The sequence below is a fragment of the Mauremys reevesii genome, linkage group 1 (assembly GCF_016161935.1).
Source record: "Mauremys reevesii isolate NIE-2019 linkage group 1, ASM1616193v1, whole genome shotgun sequence".
Taxonomy (NCBI): Eukaryota; Metazoa; Chordata; order Testudines; family Geoemydidae; genus Mauremys; species Mauremys reevesii.
Window position 1 is genome coordinate 56,584,725 of NC_052623.1, and position 11,983 is coordinate 56,596,707.

The window sequence follows — 11,983 nt, forward strand, 5'->3', positions numbered from 1 at the left end:
AGTCTCTGGAAAACATCCCCCACTGGGATGGGTCCTTCAGTCCTTCGTGCAGAGCTTCAGTTTGTAGCAAAGTCCCTCCAGAGGTCAGAAGCAGGATTGAAGACCAGATGGAGATGATGCATTAGCCTTATATAGACTTTTCCAGGTGTAAGAATCCCTTTGTCCTCACGGTGGAAACTTACAGCAAAAAAAATATGGAGTTTTCAGTCACATGAACAAGTTTCTGCATACTTTGCTGAGTCACAAGGCGTGTCTGCCTTCTCTCCATGGGTCAATTGTGTAGCTGATGGCCCTTTAATGGGCCATCAAGCCAGCTATGCCGGGCTAACATCAGCTTTGTCTGGGACACTTCCCAGAGGCAGAGCATAATACAAAATATAGACAGTATAGAGCCAATACTTATACTTAAACTACAAAATGATACACAGACATACAGACAGCATAATCATAACCAGCAACCCAGAACTTGGTCTTAGACACCTTATATGACCCCCTTTACTTAGGATTTGGTGCCACCACAGGACCTTGGTTGCAACCCATGTTCTATATGGTTCCCATTTATATCAATAACGTCACAGTTGTTCATCCCAGTTACCTGGACATATGGTCTTTTCAGTTGACACAGATATCCTTCCAACCCTCTGCTTCTTGAATGAGGGATACTTTCTTTCAGGAAAAATGCTGTAAGAAAAGCTTGGAAGGAATGAGATGCACAGAGAATTGCAAAGTAGTGGGAAAATAAATGTCATCATGTGATTTTCCCATACCTCCCTCCCTTCTGTCTGAGGAGTGTAATATGGAATTAAAAACTTTAGTTTTAGAAATGATTAATGCCAGGTAAGAGAAATGAACCACCATCTCAAGCTTTCTCAATGTTATGTAAATAAGGATCCAGAATGAAACTCATTTATCATAATGAAATATGGGTTGGTGCCTCACTGCGGAGATTAGAAACAGAAGAGGAGCATCCAGTTTAGATTCTGAATGAACTTTCTTGCTGATTAATAACTGTTAAATTGTTGTCTGAGGTATTTGTACAGTGCCTTGAATGAAAATATGATTAGACTATTACAGGGTGTGTGTATGTGCACTGCAACACACACACAACCTCATTATTTTATCAATGCCTTAACATGAGGCTATGGACATCCAGGGTCAGTCAATTAGACAGCTCGATTCCCTACTGAATGTAGACCGAATGTGACAGATAATTTTGCTGGATCAAACAGCAAGAGGTACATGAATGTCTGATCTTCAAAATCTGACATTTTCTACCAATTTCTAATGTGTGCACTTCTTTCCACAGAGAAAATCGCTTAGGAAAAAATACTTGGTATACTTTTGTCACTCTCAAATACTATAGCATGCACCCCTAATTTGGAGATCATCTCAAATTGCTGTGCTATGTGAACAAACTACCTCAGTGCACAAGGTCTGAAATAGCCACAGTGACGGATGTACAGCGAAACTTTTAAAACATGCTGACTTTTTAAGGCTGTACATAAAGGGAACTGGAAGGTTTAGGGGACTGATTATGGGTCATATTCCTCTGCTACCTTGTGTAGTTATTGATCCTTGTGCAAAGTGGATGTAAAGCACTATAGACCCAATTCTCATTTACACTAAGGCCACTTTACATCCCTCTGGCAAGGCAAAGTGGCTTTAGAAAATAAGAACGGCTATACTGGGTCAGACCAATGGTCCATCTAGCCCAGTATCCTGTCTTCTAACAGTGGCCAATGCCAGGTGCGTCAGAGGGAATAAACAGAACATGCAATCATCAAGTGATCCGTCCCCTGTTGTCCACTCCCAGCTTCTGGCAGTGAGAGGCTAGGAACACCCAAAGCATGGGACTGCATCCATCACCATCTTGGCTAATAGCTATTGATGGACCTATTCTCCAGGAATTTATCTAATTCTGTTTTGAACCCAGTTATACTTTTGGCCTTCACAATATCCCCTGGCAACAAGTTCTATAGCTTGACTGTACATTGTGTGAAGAAGTACTTCTTTTTGTTTGTTTTAAACTTGCTGCTGATTAATTTCATTGGGTGACCCACAGTTCTTGTGTTATGGGAAGGGGGAAATAACACTTCCTTATTCACTTTCTCCACACTATTCATGATTATATAGGCATCTACCATATCCTCTCTTAGTCGTCTCTTCTCCAAGCTGAAAAGTCCCAGTCTTATTAATCTCTCTTCATATGGAAGGCGTTCCATATTCTTAATAATTGTTGTTGCCCTTCCCTGTAGCTTTTCCAACTCTAATGTATCTTTTTGGAGATGGGGTGATCAGAACTGCATATAGTATTCATGGTGTGGGTGTATCACAGATTTAGATAGTGGCGTTATGATAGATATTAAGACAGAAACAATCTAATTCCGAATGGTTGCTAGCATTGTTAGCTTTTTTTTGACTGCTTCTGCATATTGAGCAGATGTTTTCAGAGAAGTATCCACAATAACTCCAAGATCTTTTTCTTGAGAGGTAACAGCTAATTTGACCCCATCATTTTGTATGTGTAGCTGGGATTATGTTTTCCAATGTGCACTACTTTGCATTTATAAACATTGAATTTCATCTGCAATTTTCAGAGGGGTAGCCATGTTAGTCTGGATCTGTAAAAAGCATGCATCTGACGAAGTGAGTATTCACCCACAAAAGCTTATGCTCCAATACGTCTGTTAGTCTATAAGGTGCCACAGGACTCTTTGTCACTATCTGCAATTTTGTTGACCAGTCACCAGTTTTGTGAGAATCCTTTGTAATTCTTTGCAGTCTGCTTTGGACTTAACTATCTAGAGTAATTGTATTGTCTGCAAATGTTGCCACTTCACTGTTTACCCCCTTTTCCAGATAATTTATGAATATGTTGAACAGCACTGGTCCCAGAACAGATAACTGAGGGACACCACTATTTACCTCTCTCTATTCTGAAAACTGACCATTTATTCCTATCCTTTGTTTCCTGTCTTTTAACCAATTATTGATCCATGAGAAGACCTTCTCTCTTATCCCATGACTAAGGCTACAATTTAATCACATTGTTAGTAAAAGTCATGGGCAGGTCATGGGCAAGAAACAAAAATCATGGCCCATGACCTGCCCATGACTTATATCATAAATACCCCTGATTGAATCTTAGGAGGGGGGTGTTGCAGGGGTAGGAGTTCTGCAGGGCCTGTGGTACCAGCTGCCGGGGAGGGGGTGAGTCCCAGGGGCCTGCTGCCAGGAGGCCCCGGGGGAACCCGCTGCCGGGGGGCCAGCAGCTACTCCAGCCGCCACCATAGGGGGAGGTTTTTTGGGGGGTGGGGGTGGGGGCAGAGGTGGCTCTGGCCACCCGGGGACCACTGCCAGGAGCTGCCAAACTGCAGCAGCTCCCGCCACCACCGGACTGCTGCTCAGGCGGTCCCCAGAGCCAGCCACTTCAGCTGCTGCTCAGGCGGTCCCTGGGGCCAGCTGCATTGGCCACTGCTCAGGTGGTCCCGGAGCCAGCTCCATTGGCCACTGCTCAGGTGGTCTCGGGGCCAGCTGCATTGGGTGTTGCTCAGGCAGTCTCCGGGGCCAGCTGCTTGGGGTCACCAGAGCAGCAGCTGGTGTGGCTGGCTGCGAGGCCACCTGAGCAGCTGGCTGTGGGGCCGCTCCAGCAGTGGCCGGTGTGGCTGTCACCAGGGCCAGCTGCTCAGGTGGCCCTGGTGTCAGCCACACTGGCCACTGCAGAAGTCACAGAGGTCACAGGAAGTCATGCAATCCGGGACTTCCGCACCTTCCATGACAAACATGGAGCCCTACCCACGACTGCTTACTTTGCTCTACAGTTCCAATAAGTGGATTTATAAATCCTGGAATGAGGTCAAGTTGGTGATGACTGCATCTGAGACTCAGATGAAGACATGTGGCATAGCAAAACACCAGCCAGCTTGCTTATGTTTCATTTTCTGTAGCTAATACTGTAAATATATTGTATAGTTTTTACTTGTCTACTTTTGAATATGAAATAGCCTTATTTAGAGCAAATCTCTGACAGGAGTTCTTTCAGTACTAAGCTGATTAGAAATCCAGGAGCAACACAGCTGAGCTCTATTATAAGCTATCAGTAACAACCACTACTGGGAATTACTCTGTACTCCTGAAAGAGCAAAACCCATTTGAAGTCAGAATAAGAGATGTGGGAGAGTCAAAGAAGCCAGGGAGGCGACTGCGTAATGTTATCAGTTAATAGATTTAAAAAACATCGATTTCTTGAAGCTGTACTTACTAATGTACTGTAAAACGAGGCCCCCTGGAACTCTCCATCTCTTCAGGGCCAACCTGGGTAGCAAAGGAAGAAAATTATGACGTAAATCGGTTCCGGTTGGTGTCCTGATTGACTTGACTTTTTGAAATTCCATAACCATCAAATATACCTGCACTTTTCAGAGCATTGACTCACACAGCAGACACCCCCCAAAAGGGTTCTTGTAAGACAGCATGGACATGCATTAGAGTTCATCATGAAAAACTGCTGAAGTGCAAAACCCTCAATGTGAATGAAAGCTTCAGAGGCTGCATTCAGCTGATAAAGATGTCACTGAAGTTGAAGGATAGTTTGCTCTCTCTTCCCACTAGTGTCTGATATCACCATTGTAATTCATGTCCGATGCAGGCTAATTATGCACCACTGCATCAGCATGCAAGCTAACAGCATGCACACTACTGTCACACACTGAAATGTAGGCTGTGTCACCTAGTAGTTAGAGCAGAATCAGAGAGCAAAGCCTGAGATGTGTGGCAAGCCAGTGGTCGGAGCCAGGAGTCAGGAGCCAGAACAGAGCCAAAGGGCAGAGCAGGAGTCATGATGGGGAAACAAGCCAGTATCGACCCTGCATTGCATAAGAGAAAATGAAGATTTCCTGGACAGATGTCAGGATATGCTTCTACGGGCACAACATTCTGAAGAATCGGAGCAGGCTGTGCAGAGGGGACAGAGGGACAGTGAAGAAATTTGGAAACATGTGACCTTTAGAAGAAGAAAGAGGAGCGTCCAGGTACCAGCAATGGAGATACAGGTGAGCAACCGTTTTCATGTTTTCTCCACAGGTACTAATGCGGAAAGTGGACTAGATGCTACATCTGAGGGAAGGGAGCAGAAGGAGACTCCACTGATTGGAAGGCATGAGATGCACTTTCCTAGGGATGGGGGTTCCACGACCACCGCTCCCAAGAGAAGGAGGTGGGTGGTGGTGGTTGGGGATTCCCTCCTACATTACCGAGAGGTAGGAGCTAGGATTCACGATGTGATGGAGCTAGGATTCATGATGTGATGGAGAGACTACTGAGCAACTCATCAAGCCCTCGGATCGTTACCCCTTCCTGCTTCTGCATGTGGGCACCAATGATACTGCCAAGAATGACTTTGAGCGGATCACTGCAGACTACGTGGCTCTGGGAAGAAGGATAAAGGAGTTTGAGGTGCAAGTGGTGTTCTCATCCATCCTCCCTGTGCAGGGAAAAGGCCTGGGTAGAGACCGTCTAATTGTGGAAGTCAACAAGTGGCTACGCAGGTGGTGTCGGAGAGAAGGCTTTGGATTCTTTGACCATGGGATGGTGTTCCATGAAGGAGGAGTGCTAGGCAGAGACGGGCTCCACCCAACAAAGAGAGGGAAGAGCATCTTCGCAAGCAGGCTGGATAACCTAGTGAAGAGGGCTTTAAACTAGGTTCACCGGGGAAAGGAGACCAAAGCCCTGAGGTAAGTGGAGAAATGGGATACCGGGAGGAAGCACAAGCAGGAGAGTGCAAAAGGGGAGGACTCCTGTCTCAGACTGAGAAAACAGGACAACCAGCGAGTTATCTTAAGTGCCTATACACAAATGCAAGAAGCCTGGGAAACAAGCAGGGAGAACTGGAAGTCCTGGCACAGTCAAGGAACTATGATGTGATTGGAATAACAGACACTTGGTGGGATAACTCACATGACTGGACATGGATGGATATAAACTGTTCAGGAAGGACAGGCAGGGCAGAAAAGGTGTGGGAGTTGCATTGTATGTAAGAGAGCAGTATGACTGCTCAGAGCTCTGGTATGAAACTGCAGAAAAACCTGAGAGTCTCTGGATTAAGTTTAGAAGTGTGAGCAACAAGGGTGACCACCAGACCAGGGGGATGAGGTGGACGAGGCTTTCTTCCAGCAACTAGCAGAAGTTACTGGATTGCAGGCCCTGGTTCTCATGGGAGACTTTAATCACCCTGATATCTGCTGGGAGAGCAAGTTTTTGGAAAGTGTAGGGGACAATTTCCTGGTGCAAGTGCTGGAGGAACCAACTAGGGGCAGAGCTCTTCTAGACCTGCTGCTCACAAACCGGGAAGAATTAGTAGGGGAAGCAAAAGTGGATGAGAACCTGGGTGGCAGTGACCATGAGATGGTCGAGTTCAGGATCCTGACACAAGGAAGAAAGGAGAGCAGCAGAATACGGACCCTGGACTTCAGAAAAGCAGACTTTGACTCCCTTGGGGAACTGATGGGCAGAATCCCCTGGGAGAATAACATGAGGGGGAAAGGAGTCCAGGAGAGCTGGCTGTATTTTAAAGAATCCTTATTGAGGTTGCAGGAAAAAAACATCCCAATGTGTAGAAAGAATAGTAAATATGGCAGGCAACCAGCTTGGCTTAACAGTGAAATCCTTGCTGATCTTAAATGCAAAAAAGAAGCTTACAAGAAGTGGAAGATTGGACAAATGACCAGGGAGGAGTATAAAAATATTGCCCAGGCATGCAGGAGTGAAATCAGGAAGGCCAAATCACACTTGGAGTTGCAGCTAGCAAGAGATGTTAAGAGTAACAAGAAGGGTTTCTTCAGGTATGTTAGCAACAAGCAGAAAGTCAAGGTAAGTGTGGGCCCCTTACTGAATGAGGGAGGATGTGGAAAAAGCTAATGTACTCAATGCTTTTTTTGCCTCTGTCTTCACTAACAAGGTCAGCTCCCAGACTGCTGCAATGGGCAGCACAATATGGGGTGGAGGTGACCAGCCCTCTGTGGAGAAAGAAGTGGTTCGGGACAATTTAGAAAAACTGGACGAGCACAAGTCCATGGGGCCAGATGCACTGCATTCAAGAGTGCTAAAGGAGTTGGCTGCTGTGATTGCAGAGCCATTGGCCATTATCTTTGAAAACTCATGGCGATCGGGGGAGGTCCCGGATGATTGGAAAAAGGCTAATGTAGAGCCCATCTTTAAAAAAGGGAAGAAGGAGGATCCGGGGAACTACAGGCCAGTCAGCCTTACCTCAGTCCCTGGAAAAATCATGGAGCAGGTTCTCAAGGAATCAATTCTGAAGCATTTAGAGGAGAGGAAAGTGATCAAGAACAGTCAACATGGATTCACCAAGGGCAAGTCATGCCTGACTAACCTAACTGCCTTCTATGAGGAGATAACTGGCGATCGTACATATCCCTACAGCCTTATGATTTCCAAGTGATGCACCACCCTGGAAAGGCACACACCAATGAGGGGAAAGCAGTGGGTGTGTTACTCCTTGACTTTAGCAAAGCTTTTGATACAGTTTCCTATAGTATTCTTGCCAGCAAGTTAAAGAAGTATGGGCTGGATGATTGGACTATAAACTGGATAAAAAGCTGGCTAGATCGCTGGGCTCAACGGGTAGTGATCAATGGCTCCATGTCTAGTTGGCAGCCGGTATCAAGCGGAGTGCCCCAAGGGTCGGTCCTGGAGCCGATATTGTTCAATATCTTCATTAATGATCTGGAGGATGGCGTGGACTGCACCCTCAGCAAGTTTGAAGATGACTCTAAACTGGGAGGAGTGGTAGAGACGCTGGAGGGTAGGGATAGGATACAGAGGAACCTAGACAAATTAGAGGATTGGGCCAAAAGAAACCTGATGAGGTCCGAAAAGGACACATGCAGAGTCCTGCACTTAGGACAGAAGAATCCCATTCACTGCTACAGACTAAGGACCAAATGACTAGGAAGCAGTTCTGCAGAAAAGGACCTAGGGGTTACAGTGGATGAGAAGCTGGATATGAGTCGACAGTGTGCCCTTGTTACCAGAAGGCTAACAGCATGTTGGGCTATATGATTAGGGGCATTGCCAGCAGATCGAGGGATGTGATCATTCCCCTCTATTCGGCATTGGTGAGGCCTCATCTGGAGTATTGCATCCAGTTTTGGGCCCCACACTACAAGAAGGATGTGGAAAAATTGGAAAAAGGATTAGGGGACTGGAGCAAATGACTTATGAGGAGAGGCTGAGGGAACTGGGATTGTTTAGTCTACAGAAGAGAAGAATGAGGGGGGATTTGATAGCTGCTTTCAACTACCTGAAAGGGGGTTCCAAAGAGGATGGATCTAGACTGTTCTCAGTGGTAGCAGATGACAGAACAAGGAGTAATGGTCTCAAGTTGCAGTGGGGGAGGTTTAGGTTGGATATTAGGAAAAACTTTTTCACTAGGAGGGTGGTGAAGCACTGGAATGGGTTATCTAGGGAGGTGGAGGAATCTCTTTCCTTAGAGGTTTTTAAGGTCAGGCTTGACAAAGCCCTGGCTGGGATGATTTAGTTGGGGATTGGTCCTGCTTTGAGCAGGGGGTTGGACTAGATACCTCCTGAGGTCCCCTCCAACCCTGATGATGTATGATTCTATGGGCAGAGCCAGGAATCGGGGGTGGGGTGTCAAAGGAAGCCAGGGACTAGGGCTAGAGCAGAGCAGGGGCTGGACAGGAAGTAGGTTTGGCACAGTTGCAGGTGTGGAATGCATTGAGCAGGCACTGTGCTGCTCTTGCTACCAGGTTTAAACAGGAATCTGTTGGCCCTTCTGTCCAATCAGGGAGCACAGTCTCTTAGTGAGGGTTTTTTACTGGGCCCAGCCAAGCTCATTGGGTTGCTAGACAACTGTGCCCAGAGCCAGCTGAGTTCCTGTCAGCTGCCCGTCTCAGTACAGAAGAAATCACAAGAGTCTTGGCAGATTTCTGTATTTTCTGGATATGACATGGTTATGCACAACAGTACACCAGAACACTGTGCTCATGTGATGATGTAAGCCTTAGACAGCGTTCGCAGTGATTTCACACCACAGTCATATGTGATGTAGAGAAGACTACACAGAAATAACAAAAATACCAATCTGGAATAGCCTCTGTGGGTAAACAGTGTGGATTTGAGCAGCATAAGGGTATTCCTTGCATATAAGAACAGCAATAAGGGAATGTAATGCTCCTGAAAGCAGGCAGCAGAATGACAGGCCTGTAAAATGACTGACAGTAGAATGACAGGCCTGCAATGACACAAGCAGAGGCAGTACAAGCTTGTCCAAGTTCCCGCTCTGATGTACTTCACCATGAACTTGGAGGGATCACTTATTTTAGCAGGTCTATATCCACATTCAGTTCTCAGTATTTCCGCTGACATGGCCAACAAGCTTGACAATTAGAATAGAGCAGCATTTCTTCAACTGGGGTCCGCGGACCCCTGGGGGTCCGCGAGGAACCTCCAGGAGGTCTGAAAGTCACCTCCAGGAGGTCCGCAAGCCATATCTGGGGCTGCCAGCCCCATTGATCAACTCCTTCCCCTCCCTCCCAGTGCCTCCTGCATGCCACGGAACAGCTGTTCAGCGACATGCTGGAGGCTCTGGGAGGGAAGAAGAGGAGTGGGGACGGGACACACTCAGAGGAGGGGCAGAAAGAGGCTGGAAAGAAGAGGGGCAGGGGCAGAGCAGGGCGGGGTGGGGTCTTGGGTGGAGTGAAGGCGGGGCCTGGGGCTGAGCGGGGGACTTGGGGGTCCAGGAAAAAATTTAAATCAAAATGCTGGTCCTTGGATTGCTAAAGTTTGAGAACAGCTGGTATAGAGGGTATTGCACTAAGAATATTTATATAGTAGGAACAAAGCTGTGACAACTCATTCATTTCACATAGACCAGGGGTAGGCAACCTATGGCACGTGTGCCGCAGGCGGCACGTGAGTTGATTTTCAGTGTCACTCACACTGCCCAGGTCCTGGCCACTGGTCCGGGGGGCTCTGCATTTTAATTTAATTTTAAATTAAGCTTCTTAAACATTTTATAAACCTTATTTACTTTACATACAACAGTCTCATTATACACTTATAGAAAGAGACCGTCTAAAAACATTAAAATGTATTACTGGCAGGTGAAACCTTATATTAGAGTGAATGAATGAAGACTCGGCACACCACTCCTGAAAGGTTGCCAACCCCTGACATAGACCATCAAAGAGCCTTCATACTGTAACAACTTTTGGTTTCTCACAACCTGGGCTAGATTTGACCTGGTGACTAGTGTGTGATTTTCAAAAGCATCTAAGTGACTTAGGAACAACAGTCCCATTGGCTAACACTAGATCAGCTATATAGGAAAGTACTTGCATACATAGCCCTCTGGCTGCATGGTGTGGATTAGATCTGCTCACCTGAACCAATGTGGGCAATGGTGGAAAATCTTTCAAAAATTTCCCTAACGGTAAATGATTCGTGTCGGATTCTGCATAAAACTTCCCAGCCTTAAATTACCCCACCCTCAACTTGTGGCATTTTTTTTGTTTGTTGTTATTCCAAATCCTCAGTATGCTTTGGTCTGTTAAAATGGGTTGTCCACCTTTTTTTTGACTGCACTGCGAGACATAAAAACCTCCCTTTCAAACAATGTTTACACTAGGGATAGTTAGAAAGAAATTTGTACCAGTGCTACTACTTGTGCAGCTGAACCACTGTTAAGAGTGGGGGGAGTGTCCCAAAAAAGTCCCTAATGTAGATGTGGCATTCAACATAAGAGTGCAAATGTTGGGTGCTAACTGCCCACCTTCTATTGTTTTTATTTAAGGCCTTTCAGGCACTGGAGCGTTAACTTGTCAGTGACCTGATGTATCTGCAGTGGCTCCCTGCAAAAAGAGACAGGCAAAGTATGAGAGAGTTGAAATGCAGTGAGTATGCATCCAGTGCAACTGTATGACCTTTATCTGCTAGAGGTTACCAATCAGTCTTCTATGCATTCATATACTAGCCCCCACAACTAGATATTTATTAGATGGACAAAACAATAGCAAGGGAGACAAATGGATGACCCAATAGATTATACGAATACAGTACTGTTATTTGCATTCACCTCATGTGTTTTCACTAAGCCATTATGACTCAATCCTTCAGAGAGAGGACCAAATTCTCTGATTTCAGTGGAGTTATGCCAGCAGCAAATTTGGCCCAGAGATTTATTTTTGTGTTGTCAGTTGTCAGCCTTATATTTGGAACCAAAAGGAGCAGGTGGAAGCAATTCTAGTAACAATTGTGCCCTTGTAGTGTGCTTCAATGAAACAAAAAATTACAAATAAGTCTTTTCCATCTATAATGGTATGTCAGCTATGATCTTCAGAAGAGCAGTAGTGCTGGCTGGCCACAAGCCAGCTGATTTTTAATTCTCATTCATTTAGGACTCTGGAAGCCACAGAAATACAATTTTACAGTACCAATTTCAGGATGATTAGAGCATAAACTATTTCATTGCTGTTCCTCCAGCTTCTGAGGTGTAGCTATTTAGCCCCAGATATCCCATGATTTTCTGTGACAATTTCAATGAAATATTGCTATTATAACTGTTATGACTAATAATTATTTTAATATTTATGCAGAATCATTGGTGTGATTGAGATATTTGCCTCAGAGACCTCACCTGCACTAGGAAAATGACCTCCTGCTGACACTGGGTCTCCTGGAACTAGTGCTGGAAGAGTTTAACCACAAGTGAGAATGGGATGTGATCATTTTCAATGCTGTTACAGGTATTGTTCTTGAGACTTAGTTGGGGCAGCTCACGGAGACATATGCTGACAACAACTGTCAGCAAGGGGTTAATTTCCTAATGTTGATGAAGTCTCTGAGGTAAGGCAAGTCTCATGACATTAGGATCAGTTAAGAGCCCGTCACACCAATGGTGCTATATAAATAACATAATCATTAGCAATAATAATTAATGCTCATATTT

General features: G+C 45.5%; 1 long non-coding RNA gene across 1 annotated transcript; it reads right to left on the reverse strand.

Moving 5' to 3' along the window:
• Positions 1–643: 643 nt before the first annotated feature.
• LOC120405395 lies at positions 644–10,572 on the reverse strand. Its single transcript, XR_005598540.1, has 3 exons — positions 10,419–10,572; positions 4,262–4,314; positions 644–693 (listed from the first exon to the last, which is right to left on the reverse strand). It is a non-coding gene; the product is annotated as an uncharacterized LOC120405395 (long non-coding RNA).
• Positions 10,573–11,983: the final 1,411 nt, after the last annotated feature.